Source organism: Microtus pennsylvanicus, chromosome X (genome assembly GCF_037038515.1).
Source record: "Microtus pennsylvanicus isolate mMicPen1 chromosome X, mMicPen1.hap1, whole genome shotgun sequence".
Classification (NCBI taxonomy): domain Eukaryota; kingdom Metazoa; phylum Chordata; class Mammalia; order Rodentia; family Cricetidae; genus Microtus; species Microtus pennsylvanicus.
Window position 1 is genome coordinate 3,271,784 of NC_134601.1, and position 25,186 is coordinate 3,296,969.

General features: G+C 45.6%; 1 protein-coding gene across 1 annotated transcript in view; it reads right to left on the reverse strand.

Moving 5' to 3' along the window:
* Nucleotides 1–15,097: 15,097 nt before the first annotated feature.
* LOC142840721 (small integral membrane protein 10-like protein 2A) overlaps nucleotides 15,098–25,186 on the reverse strand; it is a 228,756-nt gene continuing 218,667 nt past the window's right edge. The window contains exon 4 of the transcript XR_012908959.1: nucleotides 15,098–15,194. The gene's annotated coding sequence lies outside the window, so the exon portion shown is untranslated. The remainder of the gene's footprint in view (nucleotides 15,195–25,186) is intronic.

Below are 25,186 nucleotides of genomic sequence, written 5' to 3' on the forward strand. Positions count from 1 at the left end.
ACTCTTCTTCTCCCTTCTTTCCTCTCCCTAGTCTTCACTCTTGCCCTTTTATGCTATTTCCTCATAACTGTCCTTCCTTTCCCTTCTCTCTTATTTCCTCACTCCTCTTCCTTTCCCTTTCTCTTCCCTATTACCTTCTCTTCCCTAATTTTTCCACTTATATGCTCTTCTCTCTTCATTCCTTTTATTTCATCTTCCATTTTCTCTCCTATTCCCTTCCCTTTTTCTCTTCTCCCTCCTCTTCACTCATTCCTTCTCTTCTCTATACCCTGCTGTTCACCCTCTTACCAATTACTCTCCCTTTCCTATCTATAGACTTGTCTCTTTTTCCATTTTCTTTCATATTCCCTCCTTTCCTTTCTCTCCATTCTTCCTTTCTCCCCCTCTCCTCCTCTACTCGCCCCTCTCTCCTATTCACTAATCAGTCCTTTTTCTTCTCCGTTCCCTTCTCTTACCATTCCCTTCTTCCATCCACTTCCCTTCTTCTTCCTTCCTCTGTCCTCATCCCTTTCCTCTTTCCACCTCTTCACTCTTCTCTCTTTTTCCTCCATCTTTGCTCTCCTCCTCTTCCCTCTTGTTTTCTTTTTCTCTTACCTTTTCTTCCCTCTTAGTCCTCTGCTATCCTCTTCCACCCTCTTTTCACTGCCCTACACTTCTCTTCTCTCCTTTTCTTTTATTCCCTCTTCCTTGTCCTTTCCTGCTCCCAATAATTCCCTTATCACTCTTCCTCCTTCAGTTGCCTCCTCTTCCCTCCTGCCCCTTACTTTCCTTACCTCTTCCTGTAGTAGTTGGAGTGGCGGGGCTGCGTCCCCGGCACCCAGCCGCCCACATGGCTAGCTTTAGCTTATGCCCCGAAATAATTACACCGAAACTGTATTCTTTTAAACACCGCTTGGCCCATTTCTGTCTAGCCTCTTCTAGGCTAGCTCTCGTACCTGGACTAGCCCATTTCTTATAATCTGCTGTAGCCCATGAGCTGGCTTACCAGGAATGATCTTAACCTGCATCTGCCTGGAGTGGGAAAATCATGGCGACTCTCTGACTCAGCTTCTTTTTCCCAGCCTTCTGTTCTGTTTACTCCACCCACCTAAGGGTGGGCCTATCAAATGGGCCTAGCAGTGTTCTTTATTGCTTAACCATGCTAGGCCCATTTGATAGGTTAAAACTTAGGTGGGAGGAGTAAACAGAACAGAAGGCTGGGAAAAAGAAGCTGAGTCAGAGAGTCGCCATGATTTTCCCACTTCAGGCAGATGCAGGTTAAGATCATTCCTGGTAAGCCAGCTAGTGGGCTACACAGATTATAAGAAATGGGCTAGTCCAGGTGTGAGAGTTAGCCGGAAGAGGCTAGATAGAAATGGGCCAAGCAGTGTTTAAAAGAATACAGTTTCCGTGTAATTATTTCGGGTATAAAGCTAGCCGGGTGGCGGGAAGCAGCCCCATCGCTCCTATTTCACCATCTTCCGTCCTTTTTACCCCTCCCTCTTCTTCCTTCTTCTGTCTTCTTCCTTTGTCTAAGCCGTTACCTTATCTTTGTCTTCCATCCATTTTCAACATCCTTCCCCTTTTTCCTTCTTGCCTCTTACCTTCTATTCCCTCCTCCCTCAATGTTCCTCTTCCCTTCCTTCCTCTTTTTTTCCCTCCTCTTCCATCCTTGTCCTTCTTGGGTCTTTTTCCTATTTTCTCCTATTCCTTCCTCTTTTCTTCTCATACCCCCTTTCTCTCTTTACTTCTCTCATTCCCTCTCTCATCCTCTGTCTACTATTCTGTTCCTGCTTTCTTTTCTCTTTTTCTGCCTTTTCCATCCTTCTCATCCTCTATCAACCCACTTACCTCTTTTCTCCTCCATCTTCTTCCATCTTCCTCCATACTTTCCATTGTTTCTCCTATTCTTTGTTCCCTCCCATTCAATCATCATGCCTCATCCCCACACTGTCCTCCTCTCCCTTTAATCTTCACTGCTCTTTCCTGCTCACTTTCTTTCCTCTTCTTTCTGTATCCCTCCTCTTTCTTCCTCTTCCATTCTCTTCCCTATTTCTTCTTCCCTCTTCTTCCCAGTTTCCTCCTTCATCTTTTACTTTTCTGCTTCAGCTCCTTCTTTCTTTTCCACTTCCTTTCTCTTTTCTTTTTCCCCAACTTTCCTCTTTCATTATCTTCCTTGCTTCTTTTCTGTTGCACTTTTCGCTTCCTTTTCCATTCTATACTCCCTCCTCTTTTCTCCTGCATACTGCTTTCTATCCCCCCTCTTTCCTCTTCATACCTTCTTACTCCTCTTCTCTCGTACTTCTCACCACTCTGATTTCCTTTTTTCTCATTTTTCATATCTTCTCTCTTGCCCATTTTGTCTTTCCTCCACTTAAAAGATCCATACTTTTCTTCCCTTTTCCCTCTCTATTTCATTCCCATTTTCTCCTTTTCCTCCCTCCCTCAATTTTTCACTTTCTTATTCTTCTATCCTCCTTCTTATTCTGTCTTCCCTTTTCACTATCTTCTCTCTTATCCTTTTTTCTTTTCTCCTGTTATCTCCTTTTCCCTACTTCACTATTTTCTCTATTTCTCCCTTCCCTCTTCTCTCTTCTATCCTCTACCCTTTTCCATCCTCTTCTATCTTCTTCCCTCCTCTTCTCTTCAGTCCTTATTCTCCTCCATCCTCTTTCCTTTCCCCTCTTCTCTCTTCCATCTTCCCTCCTCTGCCCTCTCCTGTCCTCTCCCATCCATCTTCCCTTCTCTTCCCTTGAAATTTCCCTTTCCCACCTCATGCCTACTATATTTTCCCCTCCATTTACTTCTCTTGCATTCCTTTTTCATTCTCATCTTCCCTAAACTTCCCTCCCACTTCCTCTTCTTAATTCTCTTCCCTTCTCAGTTTTGTTCTCTCGACCCTTCTCTTTCCCCTTTCTTTCTCCCTCCACTTCCCTGACCCTTCCTTTACCTCTTTCCTTAAATTTGCCTTCTGTCCTCTTGTCCCGTCCTCCGTTTACTGCTTTTCCTCTCTCCTCCGTCATCTACTTCTCTCCTCTCTCCTTCCCATTCTTTCTTCTCTTTTCTAAAACATTCATCCACTCTACTTTCCCCAGAAACCAACCCTGTTCTCCTGCCTATTCCCACCTCCTTCCTGATCTCTCCTCTTCCCTCTTTTCTCCTCCTTCCACATTTTCTCTCTCTACTTCTGTTTTCCCTGTTCCCTCCTCTTCCCTTATTTATCTTTTTACTTCCAGCTTTTTCTACACTCCTCCCTTCTCTTCTCTCCTCTCTTTTTTTCCTACACCTGCTTCGTCATTTCCCTATACACACTTCATTCCTCCCTTCATTTTCAGCACCCTGACACTTCCCACTTCACTCAGCCTCCCTCTTCTTCCCCAATTCCTCTTCTTCTCTCCTACCTCCTCTTGCCCTTTTTTATCTAATTCTTCACTACTTCCTCTTCTTACCTCCTATTTTATGATTTTCCCTTTTCCCTCCATTCTCTTCACTCCACTAATCCTCTCCTCTAACTCTTTCACACCTCTTCTCATCTTCACTCTTCCCTTCTCCCTCCTCTATACTCTTCTTCATCCATTTTCCTTCATCTTCCCACCAACCTTTATTCTCCTTCTTCTCATCTTTTCTTTATCTGCTTCCCCTTCCCTCCAGTTCTCTCTTCCCTCTTCCTTACTTTCTCTCTTTTTCCTTCCCCATTTTCTGCCTTCCTTCCTTTACCTCCCTCCTCTTTCCTCCAACCACTTTTCTTTTTTCTCTCCATTACTTCTGTTATTTTCCTGCTTTCATATTCTGTCTTTCTTATCCTTCTTTCCTCTCCCTTCCCTCCTCCCTCCTCTTGTATCCTCTCCCTTTACTTCCCCTGTGCTCTCTTTTTCTTCATCTTCCTCTCTTTAATTTTCCTCTTTCCCAAATTTCTTGTATTCCCTATTTTCTTCTCTTCCATTGTCCCTTCTCATTCTACCTCACTCCTCTTCTTTTTCTTTTTCTTGCTTCCCTCCAACCTCTTCCTATTCGTGTCATCTTTCATCTTATATCCTACCTGCTCTTTCATTCTCTTCCTCTTCCCTCCTACCTCTTTCCCTAATTCTTCCCTTTCCATTCTCTTCTACTTACTCACAATTTCTCCTCTTCCTCATTCCTTCCTCTCTTTTATCTTCTATCCTCTGATTCCTTCCTCTATCCTCTCTCATTTTTCTTCCTCTTCCCTTTTCCTTACTAGTTTCCTTTTAATTCTTTCTTTTCCCTCTTCCTTCCTTTCTTCTGTTCTTCACTGTTCCCTCCTCACTCTCATTTCCTCCTTTTATCTTCTTCCTTCTTTTCCTTCCTCAATATTGTTCCTTCCTCCCTCCACTTGTCTCTTTCATCCTACCTCTCTCCTTTCTTTTCTATTCCCTTCTCCCTTTTCTTCACAGGGCTCTCCTCTTACTCCTTCAATTTTCTTACCTGATAATTCGTCTTTCCTTTTGTATTCCCACTGCATCCCTAATACATCCTCCTCCATCCTCTTCCATCTTCCCTGATTTTCCCTACTATCTCCTCTTTCTTCCTCCTTGCTTTTCTAGCCACTTTCTTTCCATTTCCATATCTCTATTCTATCCTCTTCCCTCCTCTTCATTTACTGTTCTTCTATCCCCTCCTCTTTCTTCCTTGCTCTTTCATCCACTTTCACTCTTCCCCCACCTCTTGTCTCTCCTCTCCTCTCACTCTTCCTTACCCATTCTCTTCTCTCTTTCATATCCATTCCTTTTCCCTCATCTTCATTCTATCTTCCTTTTCCCTCATTCCCAACTTACAAGTATTTATTATTCCCTCATATTTCCACATTGTCTCAACTTCCCTCCTTTCTCCTCCCTCTTCTCTTTCCTCTATTCTTCTCCTCACTCCTCTATGCTTTTCCCCCTTGTTCACTCCCCTCTGATCTCTCCTCCCTCTTTTTCTCTGCATCCTACTTCATGCTCTTCCTTTTTCTGTAATCTTATCTCTTCCCTCCACTCTCACTTTCCCTCTTTTATTTTTACATCACTTCTCTCCCTTTTGTGTCCTTTTATCTCTTCTATCCACCACCCTCTTCTACCATTGCTTCTCTTTCAAGTCCCTTCTTTTCTCCTCTCTTCTCTTTCCTCTCCTCTTCTCCTTCTTATTCCTCCCTGCCATTCCCTCCTCTCTTTTCTGTATTTCTTCTTCTATCCTCTTTCTAATTCCTCCTATTCTTTCTTCCTTCTTCCCCCATCTTTCATGGTCTTTCTGTTCCCCTCATTTCCCTCTTTTCCTCTTTCCTGCCCTTACTTTCTCTTTCTTTATTTCTTTTCATTTTTGCTTTAACCTCTTTCCTCTTCCCCATCCTTCCTCGTTTCCATAATCTCCTCATATTTTTCTCTCTCCTCCTTGCACATCTTACCCCTCCCTCCTCTTTCCTCCTTTCCTCTCTTCCTGTCACTGTCACAGCACTTCTCACCCTTACTTCCTCCTCTTTCACTCATTACTGTACTCTGCCATCCTCTCCTTCTTCCCCTCTCTTCACTCCTTTTACCTCTGGCATATTTTCCCTCTTCCATGCTGCTCTCTCACTTATTATTTTCCTACCCTCTCTTCTCAATGTTTCCCTTCTTATTTCTTCTTCTCACCTCTTCCCTTTCCCTCCTCTTCTCTTCTCCCACCTCTTTCCTTTTTCCTCCTCCTCTTTCAACTTTTCTCTTCCATCTTCTCCAAGTTTCCCTCCTTGATCTTTTTCCCTGCTTACCCTCTTCTCTTTTTCAATCTTTCTCCAAGTCCCTCCTTTCTCCTTTTACATAATCTCTTTTTCTCTACCACCTCCTCTCTCCTCTTCCATTTCCCTCCATCCTACATCCACTTCACTTGTTCCTCTGTCCTTTGTTCTCTTCTCTCATCTTTCCTTTTCTCTCTTCCCTCCTACCTCATCCGTCCTCCATACTATTCTCTCCTCTTTTCTTCCCTTTCTTTCATCTTCCCTATACTCCCATTTTCACTTTCTTTCTTCCTTTATCCCCCTATGTCCTGTTTTCTTCTCCTACCTCCTCTTTTCTCCCTCTGTTTTCCTCTTTTCTTCTTCCCTTCTCCTTCCTCTTTTCTCCTCTTCCCTCCTTTCTCTTCCCTTCTATTCCTCCCCCTTCCCGTTCACTACTTTTTCCTGTCACCTCTCCTTCCTCCTTCTTCTCCCTCCAATCCTCTCCTCCCACCTATTTTCTTCGTTTTTCTTTTTCTACTGTTCCCACTTCTTTGCCCCTACTCATCAATCTTCCTCACTGTTGCCTTTTCTTTTCCTATAGCTCTTTCCTTCTCCCTCCTATTTACTCTTTTCTCCTCATCCTGCTGGTATCCTTTACATTCCTCTTCCATCTTCTCTCCTTCCTCTTCTTCCTTCCCTATTTCTTCCTCTTCTTACCCCTTCCCTTCTCTGTCCTATTCTTTCATCCATTCTCTTTGAAAATTGCATTCCCTGCTTCCATTTCCTTGTGTTCTTGTCCCTCTTACTCCTCTTCCCTTTTCTGTCCTCTTCAGTCTTGTTCCACTTTATTCCCTCTTCTTTATTCTTCTCCATTTTCCCTTTTCACTTCTCTTTTCTTCTCCTTCCCCTTCCCTCCTACTTCCTCTTCCTTCATCTTCTTTTGTCATTTCTCTACTCTTTTATTGACCCCATACTCTTTCCTCCTCTTCCCTGCACCTTCCACTTCCCCCCTAGTCCTGTCCCCTATTTGCTTCTTCCCTTCTCTTCCCTCTTCTCTTCCTTTTAATGTTCCCAGCTTTTTCTTTCTTTTCCTTCACTCTCCTTTTCACTTCTCCCCATATCCTCCTCTGTTCTTCTGTTCTCTCCCACCCTCCCCCTTTTTTACTATTCTTCCCTCTTCTGTCCTTCCTTCTCTCACTTTTCTTATCTCTTTTTTCCTCTTCCCTCCCCTTTTCTTCCCACTTCTCCACTTTTTCAACAACCTCCTCTTCCATCATCCACTTTCCCTCCTCTAGTTTCTTTTTCATTCTCCCACCCACTCTTCTTCCCTTCTCTTCCTTCTTCACTTGTTTTGACTCCTTCACTCTCATACAATCTTCCTCCTCTTTCCTTCACCCACAGGTACCCTACTTCATTCTTCTTCTCCTCTCTCCTTTCTTCTATTCCCTCCTCCTTCCTACTCAGTCTTCTTCCTTTCTCTCTTCCTGTTTATTGATTGTTATTGCCCTGCTTCCCTCTGTCTTCCTGCTCTTTTCTCCTTTTCTACCTATCTATCTTCTCTCTTTCCTTCCTCCTCCTCAATACTCCCCCTCCTTTTTATATTTCCTTCCTTGGTACCTCTTCTTAACTCCTTTCTTCTCTATCCTGCTACCTCCTCCTTCTACATTTTTCCTCCTTCCATTTCCTACCTTCCTTCTCTTTCCTCTTCTGTCCTTCCATCTTTCCTAGTGTTTCGCTCTCCCTCCCCTGTGCCCCTTCCTCTTCTTTCCATTCATTTTCCCTCCTTCTTATTCCAACTTCTCATCTTCTTCCATCCTACCCCCCAAACACCTGTCCCTCTACTTCCCTACTCCCTCATCTTCACTTTTCTTCTCTCCTCTCTTAACCTTCCTCTTCTGTGCTCTGTATACTTTATTCCTGCTTCTTTCTCTCATCCCTCATTTCCCGACTGCATTTTCCTTCTCTATTCTCTTCCCCCTCATCCTTTCACTACCATCTCTTACACTTCATCATTTCCCTACTCTCTTCTCATCCCTCCTCCATGCTCTTCCTCTCTTTTCTTTCATTTCACTTTCTTTCATTCTACTCTTCCTTCTTCTATTTGCCATATTCCCTCCTCTTCCTTTCACCCTCCTCTATCTCCAGTCCCAATGACTTCCTTTCTTTCTTCCTCTTCCCACTTCATTCCTCTTTCTACATTTGTTTTCATCTACTTACCTCCTCATAATTCCCTCTTTACTCCTGTTCATTCCTCCATCCAATTCTCCCTCTCCCTCCTCAATCACCTTCCCTCCTCTTCCCTCTTTTTTTCCCTCCTTGCTTGATTTCGATCCTACCACCTCCCTCCTCTTACCTCCCCTCTCTTCCCTCTTCTTCTATCCATCCTTAATCTTCCTTTGTCTTTCCTCATACTCCATCATTTCTGCTCTTCTTCTCCATTCCTCACCCCTCTTCTTTCCTCCACTCTCCTCTCTCTTTGCTCCTCATTCTTCTCTCTTCCTTCCTCTTCTTTCCTCTCTCCTATTAACTCCTGCCTCTTCTTCCTTACTTTCTTCTTTCCGTCCGGTTCTTGCCTATATTTTTCCTTCATCCTTTCTTTTCACTCTTCTCCCCACTTTCCTTCCTTGTGTGTCTTCCCTCTTCTCTTCTCTTTCATCCAACATCTTCCCATTGCAATCTTACCTCCTCATTCATGCTTTGACCCAGAAAGCCTTCTCTGTAGATGCCTTCTCTCTTCCATAGTCTAAGCATTTTATTCTGTAACCTGCCCCCTTAACTACTTTCCCTCTACTCCAACTCCTACCTTTCCCCGATCCTCCATTAAACCCTATTTATAGTCCACCTCACCAGAAACTCCATCCAGTAGAGTTCTCCACCTATCATGGGTGAAGGCTAAAATCTTCCCTATTATTAAAACCCCTCTCTCAAGAATCATTACATATTTTCTGTGAATGCCTGTGTAAATGTTGTAAGCAATCACTGCATCCCTGGCCCCAGTATAGGGCAGAAGAGTTCTTCAGATGCCCTTAGGACAGAACTGAAGACATTGTGCATCCCATGTGAGAGTTTGGAATCAAATCTCTGGTGTGTGGAAAAGCTGGCACCTGTATTGAGTGCTGAGACAGAGTTTGCTCAGCCTCAGTCCCTCCTGGACTATCTGAAATTGTGGGAATATTTGCAGGCCCACTCTTGTGCAGCTGGCCCCCATCTTTCTATAAGCTATCTGCCCAGTCTAATACTTGTCTTCTTTTTCATTCTTCATCCTGATCCCTTCAGCCGCCAGACAAACCCAGGCCTTCTATCACACTCCTTATTATCCTACCTACATCCTTTCTCACGCTCCTTCCCACACACGTTGCCTCTGATAACCCCCGCATCTTCCTGTCCTCCTGCCTAGTTTTCTGTCCCTCCCAGCAATTGTGCCACATATAAGATCCACTTTCCCTCTGACAGAGAACAAGCTGGACTCATCCCAGACTCCCATCCTGTCTACCCCAGGTTTTCACTCTTTCTGCATATATGTAGTCTTCTCTTAGTCCTTCTTTTTCACCCCTCAACTTCATCCTTCTTTCACCACCCAGACTATTGCCAACCCTTTCTGGTACATGATGCATACATTTAGCATACATCTTGCCTTCCTCTCAGACTAATAAATTCCTTCTGTAGTACTTGAACTCACCAGTTATTCGCTCCAATCCTTTTGATCCTCTTCTTTGCTGCATTACTGTCCTGATGTCCTGCCAAACATGAGAACACCTCTTTAGCATTCTCTTCCTCCTTTGGCATCTTAATCTCCCCAAAGCCTCCTATTCTCCTCCTGGTCCCTGTCCTCCCTGTCCAAGTGTTCCCAAACTTCTCATGTCTCCGCCAACCTCCCGCCTTACTCCAGTCTGTTTGCTCTTGGTGCATATCCTGCCCTGCTTAGAAGCACTGTGTCCCAGGGCAGTCTCTGAATTTCTCCCATTCATCTACACTCATATCCAGGTCCTGTGCTTTCACACAGACTGTCCCCAAACCTAAGACACTCATCTCTACTCCTGGAGTATAAGCTCACCCTGGGTATCCTGTCATTGTCCTAGCCTAACATCCTAACAAACTACTGAGTTCCTCCATTGTTCTAGGAGCATCCAGAGCCTCCTGTTCTGTTCAGTCTCACCACCCTCCTCAGACATCTTCCTACTTTCCAGTCTCCCTACACAGCCTTGGTAACTAGATTTCACCTTTACCTCAGTCTCTGAAACTTCTATTTGTCCCTCTTCCCTAGTCTCCTGTCACCTCCATCTCGTCCTCACCTCCATCTTCTTTCCACCCCATCCTTCTAATGCCCTCAAATCTACCTGTATCCAAACCCCTCTGCAGTGTCTGGCCTCTTCCCTTCACCTCTACCCTGTCCCTGAGCTTCCTGCTCTCTTCCCCGAACTTCTGTTGTCCTGCTGATCATTATGCCCTTTTAGGGTGCTTCTCTTCTCCTCTTCATCTACATCCTATTCTCCTCTATTCTACCACCAACCTCACCATCTCTCCCTCCTCTTCAGTCACCTGTATGAATGTTAAACCTCTTGTAGCCTTACTACTCACCCTAGGCTCCTTTTTGCTTTGTCACCATGGTTCTGCCCTTCTGCCCAGACTCTTAAGTTCTTCCTGAACTTTTGTCCTTTCCATTTTTCTGTCTGCCTCTTCATCCTTCGATGTTTGCCCGAATCTTCTGCCCTGCTCCCTCACCTTCCTCATCCTGCTTCTTAGTCTCCCTCCTACTATCTTCTCCAGGTGTTGCTCTCTCCATCTTACTGTTAGGGTGAGTGTGTGACCCCCTCCTCATGCATCTAGAACCCTTGAGTCCTCACTTCTCTACCTTTCTATGTCTGTATACCCTCTCCCCTCCCTGGAGTCCTGTCAATCCCTATTCTTTACCCTCCACATTGAAGCCCCTACCCTACACAGCATCCTCCTGCCCAGCTCTTAGCTCCCCTTGGATTTTCTATCATCACCTAGTGTCCTTCATCTTTTCCTGGCTTTCTGTCTCCACCAGCTTCCTACCCTCACTCTGGGCCTGTTGTTTTCCTCTCCAGACTCCCACCTTCCCCTTTACCCTCTGGTCCTTCTCCATGTCCTTCTCTATAAACTTCTATTTCCTCCCAATCCCTTGACCAGTATCTGCCTCCTGCTCTGTAACTAATTTTCTTAGATACCCTCACAGCTTCCTGTTCACCTGCCTCATCATCCTCATCTTTCTTTCTCTCATTCCCATGCCTTCCCCTAAGGGGCTTATTATCCTTCCCTCCAATCCTCTCCCCCTGCCTTCCTCCCTCCCTCAGAACATGCTCTCACTCTGATTCCTTCCCTCTGCCTGGCCTTCCTGTCTTTCTCCAGGTCTTCTCTCCTCAGATCCATCCTTCTGCTTTGATCTACCCACCTGTCTTACTCCTGACATCTCTGTTCCTTATTCCTTCTCCACGATCATCTTGCACTCCTCATCCCTAGGCCTTTTTTTAGTCTCTAAACATACCATATGCCTTGGGCTTTGTCCTCATCTGCAGTTTCCTACCCTGAGCCAGTGTGTGTGTGGGGGTGCCTTCCTGATCAGCCCTGTTTCCTCTCTGTGCTTATCCCCAACGCTGGTGCCTTTCACCCTGCCATCCTGCCCTCTATCAACCTCCTAACCACTCTCAGAATCAGGCCCATCTCCAGGACTCTTTCCTCTGTACAATTAATTCTCCCCAACACACACACACACACACACATCACACACATGTAGTGCCTAGCTCCACATTTTCCGACTATCTTTTGAGCATCTTGCTTTCTCCTCCACTTCCTATCCTAAAGTGAACCATCTTCAGTGTTCTACCCACCCTTTGAGGCTCCATGTTGCTGTGCTTGTTCTATAATTCCAGCTCTCACCAGGAACCTCCCCTTCTCCTCTAGCCCCTTTTCTTTCTCTGGATTATAGCAATCCTTATCTCCTCCCTTGCCTTCTGTCTTGCCTCCAGTTTTCTGCTCCTCTGTAAACAGACTACAATTTGGTTTCCCGGACACACAGATCCGAATAATCACAAAGCAACTATATTAATTACAACACAGTTTGACCAATGGCTCAGGCATATTTATAGCTAGTTTTTACATCTTAAATTAACCCATTTCTATTACTTTCCATTTTACCACGAAGCTTGTGGTTGCTTTTGTGTGGCAACATGGAGTCTCCCTGACCCCGCATTCCTTCCTCCTCTATCTCTGCTTGGATCTCCTGCCCTGCTATAATCTGTCCTACCATAGGCCAAAGCAGCTTCTTTATTAAACAGTGGTAATAAAGCATATTTATAGCATACAGAGGGGAATCCCACATGACTCCTATCTCCCAGATTTCTGCCCTCCCCAAGCTTTCTATCTTCCCCTAACATTCCATTTTCCTTTAGCCATCTTTTTCATTCCTGATTTCATTCTGAGCTCCTGGCCCCCTCCTCAGCCTTCTGTGTCCCCCAGACCCTTACAGTGCCCTGGGCCTCTGTCCATATCCCACATTTCTCTCACGTCTGCTACCTTCTCCAGCTTCTGCTCTACTTTACACTCCTCTCCCTATTCCCACACTTTCTTAGACCCCACCCCAACTCCCGCAATATTCCTTAGCTTCCTGCACTCCTCCTAGGTCTTCTGCCCTCCACAATCCCCTTCTTCCCTCTGTCCATAATTTCTTCCTCAATAGATTTACAACCTGTAACCTCATAACTTCTCCTGATCCTCTGCCCTCTTCACCTACCATCTGCCCTTCCCCCACCCACTGGCAGTCCTCACCAGCCTGGGACCTTGCCTTCTCCTTCCTCCCAAGTCTCCTTCCCTACCTAGTCTTCTGCCTCTCACATCCTTCCTCGTTGTGCCCTCCTCACCCATATGTCCTTCTCTCCAGCCTTCTCCTCTCCAGCCTCTTTGCTCCTTCTTCCTGAAGTCTCCCCATCTTTTCTCAGCTCCCAGCTGTCCTTTCAGCCTATTCCTCAGTCTTCCCTCAGCCCTGCTCTTCGTCCCCCCAACCCAGCCTCATACCCTCCATGACACCTGCCTTCCTCATCGTAGGCTGTTCCCATGAGCCCCTACCATTCTCTTCACTCTGTCATATTCCTTCTCATTTTCCCGCCATGCTCCCTACCCTTCTGCCCTAGCCCAGATACCCATTCTCCCCTCCAGCCTGTTGTTAACCCCAAATCCTTCTGTCCTCCCCAGTCTTATGAACCCACCTGTTTCTTATCCAGCTTACCTTTCTCAGTCTTCTCTATTGCACGCCAGACACCATTTTCCCTTAACAGTATGGTCATGAGTCCTGGCCCTCTGCCCTCCCTAGCATATGTCCCCGAGCTCTGCCTGCCTTTTTCTCAGCCTCCTACAGACTCTGAGCCAGCTGCTCATTCTAAAAGATTCATATGGTCTTCTGATCCTTTTAATCTGTCTCAGGTACTGTATCCCTGAGCCTTTGGCTCTCTTCCTCAGTCTCCCAACCTTCCTCTGTGCCTCCTGCCCTCCTTCTAAACCCTCTACCCTCCCCCAGTTACCTCTCTCATCCCTGACTTCCCCTTTAGCCTCCTCCCTGCCTCTCTAGCCCTCAGGCCCATTCTATGACCCTCCTACCCTCGGCACAGTACAACCTTTCCTTGAGCCTCCTGCCCCTTTTTTTAGTGACTTTTGCATGGACCATCCTCCTATCATTCCCCACTCTACCATCCCCCAGCCTGTTGTCACCCTTCCCAGAATCCTACACCCCCTGAGCTTCCTACCTTCTATACCACTCTTCTGCTTACCTTCCCAGCCTTCAGTTGCTCCTACCTGAACTCCTACTGTCCCCACGAGACTCCGGGGTATCTGCTCAGATTTTTGTCTTTCTTCTGAGCCCTCTATGGTCCCCAAGGTCTACAGAACCCTCTGGAGCCCTCTGCCTGCTCTACAGCACCCAGGAGTCTTCTGTCCTGCTCCTGAGGCTTCTACCTTAACACAAAAATTTCCTGACTTTCTCTAGTCTCCCACAATGCATCCTGCCCTCCTGGGTGCCTTTTTCCCAGCCCCCACAAGGGAGTCTCTCACAGTCTTGCTGTCTGACCTCCCCCAGCCTCCCCTACACTGAACTTCCTGCCCTCTTGCTAAGCCCCACCTCACCTCAGCCATTGGGCTCCTGGCTTCTCTGGTAACCCCTCAGAATGGAGTTCTGAGAGAACAGAGGTAAAGTCATGAGAGAAAAGCAGTCACTTTTCAGGTCCAAAGGAAACTTCAATCCTCTAAGCTCCAAATGGCTATCCCAACATCTGGAAATGAGCTCAGCCTGGAAAACAGGAGGATTTCTAGGTGTTAGATAAAATCTAGCATTCCTTAGGAACTTGTGAAGCCAGTTCCCCTCCAATGAGAAGCATCCTTCCCTTATCTCTGGCAGAAGGGACATGTGGCTGTCTGTGGCTCCTACCAGCATATTAAGCAGTGTATGCTGGTAGCACAAAGTGCTTGTGGGTATCACAAGTACCTGTTCCACATTCCACATTCATCCAAGCCCTTCTCACAACCTCCCCTGTGCAACATTCCTTCCAGTTCAATGACTTCTCTGGCCCATTACTCATTCCTCCTTTAATGCTGCCATTCCTCCTGTGTATTCACTACCTGTATGTGAGACAAGCTCCTGCTTCTCTTGCTATATTTTCTCTCTCCTATTCCCCAACTTTCTTCCCTTTCTTGCCCTGACCAGGTGCAATCTGCTGGCCATGTTCTGCCTACTTTCATTCATGTTTTGGACTCTTCCAGATGCCTCTGGTTGCTCTCTCTCTCTCTCTCTCTTTCTCATTTCTGTAATGAAAACCTTCCCCCATACCATGAAATGATCGTATGTCAGTTTCAACAGCATTCAGCTCCAGCTTGTATCAGGTGGTTCATTTTGTCATGAGTTCCTCGCATGCTCCTGGCCAGACAGCAGTAAGTACTTTACCACCTGCTCCTTCAGATGTATCTCTGGGCTGCACAGAGTGGCCTGCAGAACTTTCTTGCAATTCTGCTTTCTCTTCAGGCTCAATTTGAATTAAACACATTGAGTCCAGACCCTGGAATGAAAGAGAAGTCTTTGCTTCAGCTTCTTTCTCTGAACACTGAATGAGAACAACTGGAACATCCTGGGCCTGGCTCTACTGTTACCCACTTGGTGTGGGGGGTGCAGAGGGTGGTGGTTCTGTCAAGAGTGGTCTAGGAGGAGGCTCTGAAGCTGCAGTTTCCCTGCTCAGCTCTCTGGATGCTCCCCGCTGGGCTTGGACAGTGCTGTCCCACACACCACCCACTTCCCCACACTAGGTACGGTATGGCATCCTAGAAAAACAGGAGGCATCCAGGCAGTATTTGCTGTACTGAACTAGAAGATTTTTTTTTTAACTTTGAGAGACAATAACATGTGTCAACATCAGAAATGGCATCTCTGACCAGACAGTGCTGGCAGAGCAGAGTTCATCACACATGGAAATGTATGGCCATCCGGGTCCAGTCTATGAGCTGATTGAAGCTCTTCTGCTTGCAGTACAGACTGCAAGGAGATAAAGTGCATCACGACCCCATCACACAGCCAGGGCACCGTGGAGGAAGAAAAGTAACAAAGGGGCAGAGAAAGCAGAGGCTCACAGACTACTCAGGGCCAGAATGGGACTCAAACACAAAGCAGAGTCCTGGTTCTACCCGCATCTACTGGCCCAGAGTCCAGTCCATTGCCAGTGCCTCTGACCTCACACTATAGCCCATGCCTGGACATGAGCAGGGAGGGGCTTCCTGGAGCAGGAGGTCTAAGAAGGCAGGGCCTCCATCTCCATACTCATTTCTCCCAGTAGGTCAAGGCTGACCAGCATGCTGAAGGTTTCCGTATCAGGAATGGAATGCATGGACCTTGAGATACCAGTGCCAGAGAAGCTTGAGGAGTGTAGGAGACATAGTAAAAGTATCCCTTGGGCCATCCTTGGGCATTTGGAGAGGCTAGCCTAAGAAGGGCCTCCTGGACAGACTATGCTCAGTATATCTGGAGGAGAAGCTTTTCCCATGTGATGCCTGGGATGGGGCTACAAGCCTGGGAACAAAGAAACAGGGCCATACCATGGGTCTCAGCTCCTCGACTTCCCATGAACCACAATGTCATCATTGCAGTCCACTACCACACAACTGCTCGGAGGGCCCTGGTCAAGCACCAGAGAGGTGGGGAGGACTAATTTCAAAAAGTTTTTGAATCTTCCTCTCTGTTCATGAACTCAACATCTGCCTGTCTTCTAGTCTACTCCAAGGAAAGGCAGATGCCCAGCTACCCTAACCCACAGCCTCTCTTTCTCCCTAGGCCCCCTGGCAGCTCTCTTCTCCCTCCTCACCCCGTGTCCTTCCAAGTCATAAAAAACACTACAGAAGGGATGGGGGAAATGCAGGTCCAAGGCAGGCTGAGCCCCCCCTTCTTCTGTGTGTAACAAGGGCAAACCCAGCCTGGTCCTTGAGCCCCATTGTATTCATGAGATGAGGGAATATGTCTCCCTCACCGTGTTGCTAGGAGATACCAGTGCCCGAGGTACACTGGCATCTTTTCTATGGTGGAGCCAGAAGGCCTGAGCAACCCCACCACTCTCTAGGCCTCTACCAGAAAGGCCCTTCCTCTTCTAGGCAGGTTCTTCACTCAGCTGCTCCCCGGGCTGGTCAGGAACAGAAGCAGGCATCTCTACATAGGGATCCGTCTTGAAATGATCACAGAAGGGAGCCATCACCCAGAAGAGCAAGGCTTGAAAACAAAAAAGCCTTCAGAGTTGGCTTCCTGTGCACTCTGCTTCTCTACCCTATCCCGACAGCAGATGCTTGCTGCTGGATCCTTCCCACATCCCCAGATCCTGGGGCACACAGCTGCCAGGCTGCTCATGGCTGGAAGATGGGCTTCTGGGTCTCACCAGTGTCATCGCAGGTGCTGCTGGGCAGACAGGGAGGATGGGAGAAGCAGGCTGTGGGGAAAAGAGACGATTGTAACCTGTTCTTTTCTGTCTGCAGATGCAGAGGGCCTCAGGAATGCCCCAGACTGGGTTAGGGGAGCAAGAGGGAGAGCAGGAGGAGCAGGCAGAGGACAGTCCCCTGCCCCATCCCCAAGAGTGCAGGAGGCAGTCTGGAGAAGGGCTGCACAGAGCTGCAGAGACTACCCTTGGGCCTGCATGCAAAGAAGGGGACAGACCTGAGGTTTGGTTCAGAAAAGAACTGTCCATTTTATCTGACCACCTGACATAGGGAGACCCATGGACAAATATTTCCTCTTCTAGCACCTTCCTGGGGGCTCACTGGCCCATTCAGGGTTCAGGTTACATCTCAGGATGCTTCTACAAAAAAGGGAACTGAGGCTGGAAGGTGGGTGGGAGGGGCTCCCTGTCTGTGTGTTGGTGATGAATTGACCCTCCAAGATGCCAGAGCCACCCAATACCCTGGAAGCACTACCAGGAAACATGGGAAAGCCTCACCTACCTCTTCTGTTTCCCAGCTTGGCCAGGCCACAGTTATGCCAGGGTGCTGCCCCGTCTAAAACCCTCTACCCACTTGGCCTCTCCAAACCTACTGTGCTACATTTCAACTGACCCTCCTGCTCTCACTCATCCTCCAGGTGTCCCCGGTCTCTGGTCTTCTTTCCCAGACTCTTCACATCCACCTTATCTTCTCACTATCCCTATGCCTCCTCCCAGCCTTGTGCCCTCTAGCTCATCACTGTCTCAGCCTTTAGTTTCCTGTCTACTCCCTGATTCTCCTGTTCTCTACTAGACTCCAGCATTCCTTCCCAGCTTATCTCAGCTGTCTCCTGCCTTCCTACCTGTACTGCTCCTGTGAGCTTTCTCTAGACACTAACCATCTCCTTTAGCCATGTGATCTCCTCACCCTTCATCCCTCCCAAGACTCCTACCCTCTTCTGAAGCTTCCTACCCTCCTTCTCAGATTCCTAGTCTTCAGAGCTTCTAACCTTTCCCCTGGACTGTTGTACTCCTTCCTACCCTCTTGCCTTCTTGTGTGTCTTCTCCTGATGTTTTCCACCCGCCTCATGACCTCAGATCTCCCTGCAGCCTGCTAGCCTCGCCCTAAGCCTACTGTCTTCTCCCCAGACTTCCGTGCTATCACTGAGACTCCCATTTTCTTCCTCCCCAGACTCCTGCCTTGTCTCTAGGCTTATGTCTTCTTGTAGCATTCTAAGAGCCTCTGAATCTCCAGCCTTTCTCTTAAAGCTTGGAACATCCCAATTCTTGGACGGCAAAGACAAGAGGATCATGTATTTGATGGTAACCTGTAAAGAAACATTCCTCCCCCTCCCCCCAAAAAACCAAGGTCAAGCCGAGCTCAAAGTTCTAAAAGCCAGCTATTTGAGAACTGTACATAAAAGTTGCTGATCCGACTGAGAACCCCCAGTGGTTGTAAAAAACAACCCCACACACTGTTTCAAAAACAAACAGTTTGTCTAAGGAAAACAGCTAATTTCTCCATTCTTCCCTAAACAAATACAATTCCTCCTTCTCTATCCCCCAGCTTGAAACATATAGTCTTCATTCTTTTGAACTCTGGTAATTGAGTGTCTGGGTGCTGTACCCTGATTGTGTGGCCAAAACTTGAGATGCCACCTCTCTGACATTCAATAAAGCTTCTCTAGGTGTTAAGGTCAGCTATGTCCTTATTTCTTTCTGCACATTTAACTCTTACATATTCTTACAGCTCAGGCTACAGAATGAGTTCCCCTCTGAGAGCAAAATTTCCTAATAATCTCAATATGAACATAAGGAGACAGTCACACATATTATTCTCCAACAAGTACGAGCACCTTGGCAGTCATCCTTGAACTCTTTTTGATTTCTCATGTTTGTTTTTATTTTATTTTTAAGGTTTATCCTATTTTTATGAATTTATGTGAATGGGTGTTTTACCTGCGTGTATGTCTGTGCACGACATGCATGCATTATCCACAGTGGCCAGCAGAGGGAATCTAGTACTTGGGGATCACAGGCCTTTAACCCCAGCACTAAGAAGATGGAGACAGGAAGGTATATGGCTGGGCTGAGAGGGGAATTCATGGTGGGAGGAGACAGGAGGGCATGGCATTCAGCCTGAGGACTTAAAGAGACAGGTTACCCCATTTATTCTGAGGATTTTGTATGGGGTAAGCACTAGTAGCTGATGGCTCTGTTTCTCTGATCTTTCAGATTTCACCCCCTATATTTTGATTCTGAGAGAGATTCACCAATTAGGTAAAAATTGCCCTTCCTTCCATTGGTTTAGCTTTGTTATTGTCACACAGGTAACATTTCAAACCATGTCATGATTTTCTACCCATGACATTTCTACACATATCAGAAATGTCTTGGACTTCAACAGTTCAAACACATTATAAAGTGTTTGTGGTCACAAACAATGAATAACAGGACACAACAGATAATACATTTTCGAATCTACCTGCAATCACCTTGCACTACTTGAGCGTCTGAATCCCAGAGGCTCTCCTGCAATGTAGAGCTGAAGATGAGCCAATCTGGAGTAGCGATAGCTGGACAGAGACACAGACCAGTCTCTCAATTTTATTCTATTTTCAATGCTGGCAAACATTTAGCCATCAGAGGGTAGGTATAGAGAAACAATGACCACCACCACCCTCCCCTCTCTGATGGAGGAGGGTCATCTCTCTATCTCTCCTTTCATTGGTTAAGTAATAAAGAAACTGCTTGGCCTCTGATAGGGTAGAATCTAGGTAGGAAGTGTAGACTGAACAGAATGCTGGGAGAAAGAAGCTGAGTCAGGAGTCGCCATGATTCTTCCACTCCAGGCATACACAGGTTAAGATCATTCCTGGTAAGCCAGCTCGTGGGCTACACAGATTATTAGAAATGGGTTAGGTCAATATGTAAGAGCTAGCTAATAAGAAACTGAAACTAATGGGCCAGGCAATGTTTAAAAGAATACAGTTTCCGTGTAATTATTTCGGGTAAAGCTAGCCGTGCGGGCGGCCGGGTGCCTGGGATGCAGCCCCACCGCTCTTATTACAACACCTCTCCACTAAAGCAAGGACTGTGAGAGTCTTTGCCCTAGGGAAGGGTGCAATGTCTAGGGCAGGAAGATGCAAACTGAGAGCCCAAGCCCTCTCTCTAACCCTGGTGAGGTTTGAAGAACTAAGGCACAAAGAACCTCCGGTCAGTCGCCACTGTGGGAAGCTGGCTGAGCAGGGAGGAGACAGAACTGTGGAGGAGGCTGGAGATTTCAGAAGTTACTCGACTAAAAATGAGGGGAGAGGGAAAGGCATTAAATGCTCCCCTTGGCCCACTCCTCCCCTACGCCTCCCTGGAGACACTGAATACAATCCTTCTAGGACTCCCTCAGTCTCCTTGCTCCTACAGGCCCTGCTCACCACACCCTGTCCTTACAGTGACTCTTAAGGTGTCTGCCGATGTACAGTGGGGTAGGCTCCTCAGCAGAGACAGGAAAGGCTGCCTACTGTCCCCATGCAGGCTCCTCCCCTTCTTTAACTTACATATTGAGGTTACTGCCAGTCACTCTGAGCTCCCTGTGAACTGCTCCTTCCAGCGACTCCTCTTTCCGCATCAGGTACAAGCGTGCAATCTCTGCATCCATGAAGGACTGGAAAGGCACCCTGAGCTCACTGGTGGGGGATATTGTTAAGGTGACTCCGTCTTGTTGTCCCTGGGTGCTCTCCACATAGACTGCCTCCTCCATGGCCCTTGATTCCCCCATTAATCCAACAACACTTCCTCAAGACGTCTCCTTGTTGGGCCCCCAACCTTCTCCCTGGCCATCTCAGGCTACCTCCAGAATATCCCTCAGTGGCTGTCACAAACGTCATAAAGGATACAACTCCAGGAATTGGCTTTCATCGCATTTTCCCTCCTCTGGATCATGTGGTGGCTTCTCCACAAGGGCAGCTTTCTCCACCAACGTGCCCTCGTCGTCTTTGCCTTCACAACCTTGAGGGATTCCAGAGCAATCAGGAACGTTAGGCACACCGGCATTGTCCTCAGTTCTTCTGGTACCATCTCTGCTGGCCTGAGTACCAGAGCTTGGGAGGCTACTCGGGTCTTCTATGCTGCTTGGTTAGTCACCCGCGCTGCTGCCAGGGTCATTCATGGCTTCCTGGGGCGTCTCAAAACCCACACCAACACTACTGTCCCCTGCCGGTTCTAGGATGGCCTGAGGTGCTTCTTCTAAGCCCCGCCCTGTTCTACTCAGTGCACCTGGTGAGGCAAGGCCCAAGACACCTGTGGAAGCAGGACCCCACTGGGATCGGTTCTGGCTAAACTGGTTGTCATTGTAGAATTTACGGAACTCTAATGGTCTGCAGGAGGATTGATCAAATAGAACCCACATCATCCATTCCCAAAATACTGGCCTACTCACGAGTGTCATGAAACCCTCAGGCTTCAGATAATCCAGTGTGACAGAGTCATGAGTGATGTAACACTGATATTCAGACTGCCTATGAAACCAGGCCGATTTTGTTCTAAAGACACTCAGAGACTTCAAGACCCTGATAGATGGTTCAGTCAAACTGCCTCACCCAAACAATTTGCCCCTAAATTTGTAATACACACAAACACACAAAATCACATACATACACATGACATGCACACATGCCTACACACACACACAGATACCACCACCCCCACACATATTCAGAGAGTTGGAGATTAGATAGTTATAGTTTTCCTTATTGACCAGACCCAGAAAAGAGACTCACTAAAGAGGTGCAAAATGTATAAGGTTGAGAGATATCAAAAGATAGTTTTGGATAGTAAGGCAAGTTAGAATAGAAAGTGAATTAGGTACAAGACTTTGGACTTACCAGATAGGATAGATGATGGAGTATTTTCTCTGAACTTGTCAAATGCCAGTGGACTAGACATTGCTGATATATTTATTACTTGTGTATATTATGTGTAGTTATTGTACTTGGTTATAACCTACTTTTTACTTCAGAAAAAAAGTAAAATGTGATATTTTATTTCTGATCTAACAAATAAAGCTTGTCTGAAGATCAGAATGCGGAGCTAAGCCTCTAGTTTGCCATAGAGGCCAGGTAGTTGTGGCACATACCTTTAATCCCTGCACTCTGGAGGCAGAGGCAGCGGTGTCTCTGTGAGTTCAAGACCTCCCGGCTAAGCAAAATTGAGCCAGTCTAAAAGAGAAACAGAGCCAGGCTGTGGTGACTCACACTTTTAATCCCAGTAATTGGGAGCCACATGCCTTTAATCCCAGCACTAGAAAGGTGGAGACAGGAAGGGATTTGGCAGGGTAGAGAGAGGAATATAAGGCAGGAGGAGAAAAGAGTACAGGGATTCAGTCTGAGGATTTGTAGAGACAGGATCTTGCCCCCTTGGTTCTGAGGAATTCGTAGAGCTAAGAACTAGTGGCTGGCTGCTCTGCTTCTCTAATCTTTCAACATTCACCCCCTAATATCCAGTGGTGTGGGAGAATTGTCTGTATTCTTTTATTCATGTTTTAAATAAATGCTGATTGGCCAGGCAGGAAGTGTAGGTGGGAAAACCAAACAGGAAGTAGAAATGATGCAAGGAGAACAGGAGAATTCTGGGAAGGAGGAAGCTGATTCCTCCCACTCCTGCCCAGACCACCGAAGCAGCAGGATGTGATCTACCCCACTGAAAATGATACTGAGCCACATGACTATCATAGAGCAGAATAATGGGATAATATAAGCTGCAAGAGCTAATAAGTAGCCTGAACTAATGGGCCAATCAGCTTTATAACCTATATAGATCTCTGTGTGATTTTCTTTGTGACTTGCCTGCTGTGGAGAACTGGGTGGGACTAAAAACCCCAACAAATGGCCCCCTCATATTACACTCCAGGTTTTTTTTTTTAACTAAGACCTGTTAGAATTTGTACTGCATGTATGCCTAACCTGACTAGGTCAGCAAAATTCAGAAATGGCTACTTTCCTTCCAGGGAGGTGATAGGACATCTGGCTTGCCACCATGTTCATTTTTTTTAACCAGACATATCCTAGCTTGGAGATGTCTGAATAACAGAATGTGACAACAGCCTAAGACCCATTGTACTTTAGGCAAGGGAACAAATACCAAACGGATGCCACTCATTAGCTGGATATAAAGCCTGCAACTCACTAGCAGGAGCTGCCCAATGCCATGTGAAGGAACAAACTGGTTTTTGGTTCTATTTTTCCTTTACAGCTTTAATGTAATACAATATATTTAAACCCTTATTTTAGTAAAACTTGTTTTCAGAAATAAATGACTAGGCAGAGCTTAGCAAATGTTTCCACTTGGTGGCATAGAGTGGGAATGTCTTTTAGCAAGTTTGTTTCGTCCTAAGTGGTGGCATTAATGAGGCAAGCGAGTGTCAGTTTCTCTTAGGGTGTGGAAGAGTAGTGAGCAGTTAAGCAGACTGAAGGAGAATGTTCACAAGTTGTCCCACTCTCTGTACTCCTTTTCTTTCCATTTTGCTAACCATTAGCGACTACTTAAGTTCTCTCCAATTACCAACCAAAGTTAGCATGAACTCATGTTGCTAAATTGTCATTCCTGATGAAAATGCCCATACAGACAACTAAAACCTTTGTAGCGACGTAAACGAATGCAGACAGTTTGTAAAAATATATATAGTTTTAATGTAGAAATAGACTTACAGAACCACCGTTCCCGCGGAGACCAGAAAAGTAGAAGAGACAGCTCGGAGCACGCTCGCCAAATTTATAGGCAGACATTAGCCCGAGGAGAACACGCCCCCTAAGGGGCGGGACTTATCCCTACATCTCCCCTTTTTGTCTAAATAAGACAGAACTAAACCAAATACAACTACATACAATAACAACAAATAATAAATATAACAAACAATATTGAGAACAAAAGCTTTGCTAAACATTCTATCTCAAGGAGTCCAAATAATGTAAAGAGTAACTACAATTATATAATCTTCAACTCAGTCAAAGATCTGAGAAGGGAATAAACACTACTCAACAAACGAGATATATCCAAAATGTGCAACAATTGACAGAGACAACTGACTACCTGGGCAATCACCCAAAGTCTCGTTTGCAATGTTGAGTCAACCCGTTTTGGCTAAGGCCTAACATAACTGACATACCATTATTAAAGGCAAGGAACTTTTCAAAACTATCTTACCCTGTCTTGGCAGGATATGACAGTCCTGTTTTATCCATTGATGCACGCTCTGTATCTGTGTCAGTGGTTGAAGTATGGGCATTTCTTTGCCCAAAGGCCAGTTCTGCCAAATAGAAAGGCTCCAGGTGGAGTGTCTTTGGTGCTCAACATTCTCTCGGGAATAGAGCGGTGTTGCCAACAGCAATTGTGTCTCACTACCACAAAACTCTGAGTTAGATTAAAAGCCATTTTCTACAGCTCTTTGAAGAGGTTGAAGATTATCTATCTATACTGAGTATAATCTCTATATATCTAAAGAACCTGATTAGTCTGATTATAAATGACAAACTTAGATGACTATTTATCTATATAATTCTCAATATCTATCTAACTTAAAGACTAAGACAATAAACAACTGTGTAACAAATGAGGATAATGACCTCCAAATATAAACACTGTACAAATATACATTGCAATATGGTAAATATATATCAATACACAAACATTATATAAATATATCAGAGGTAGAAATGTACATTGCAATGTGGTAAATATATACAATATATATATATATATATATATATATATATATATATATATATATATATATATATATCAATACAATATATGTCAATACATAAAAATGTTTTAAACAGACATAGAAACATGCATGCATACAATAGTCAATATAATTTAACTTTGTTTCAATATACAAGAATTGATACCAATATATTTGTCTAAAAGCAGTAACTCACAATTATAAATCTATTATCCCATCATTCCCTCTTTTTTTTTTCAAAATGATCCCTGAGCTTATAAAATTCCTCCCCCAACCGCCCAACCCCTAAATGATGCCCCTAAACCCAGGGGTAAACTTTACTGGGAGAGGGGACGTCATCCTCTAGAATTACTTCCAGCTGTCATGGGGGCGACGTTCTTTCTGGGGGATCCTGTGAAAGTAAAATGATGGTTAAATTTCAAGATCAATGTCTTTTAAAATTGCAAATAGTCTCTGAGTATTTTGTGGAGGTCTGGCCAGAATGTTGTACAAGATGTGCACCATTTCAGCTAACCAAGTTGGGATTGTCTTGTGCAGCTGGTATCCAAAACAGGTCTTATAGTAGCGCTATCAGTATCATGATGTCATATCAACCAGGTAGAGTTGTTGTTGTGGGGCCCCATCTTCTTCCTGGAAACTTCAAATGTCACTTCGGGAAAAACTCATTGTTCATTGTGAAAAACTTAAACATTAATCATATAGACATATATATACATACATATATATATTCAATAAAAGGCATGATATATATATATTCAATGAAAAGTATGATAGATATGAAGAAAAGCAAGGATGTTTTCTAAACTCATATTTCTTTCTGTCCCATATCATGGCTCT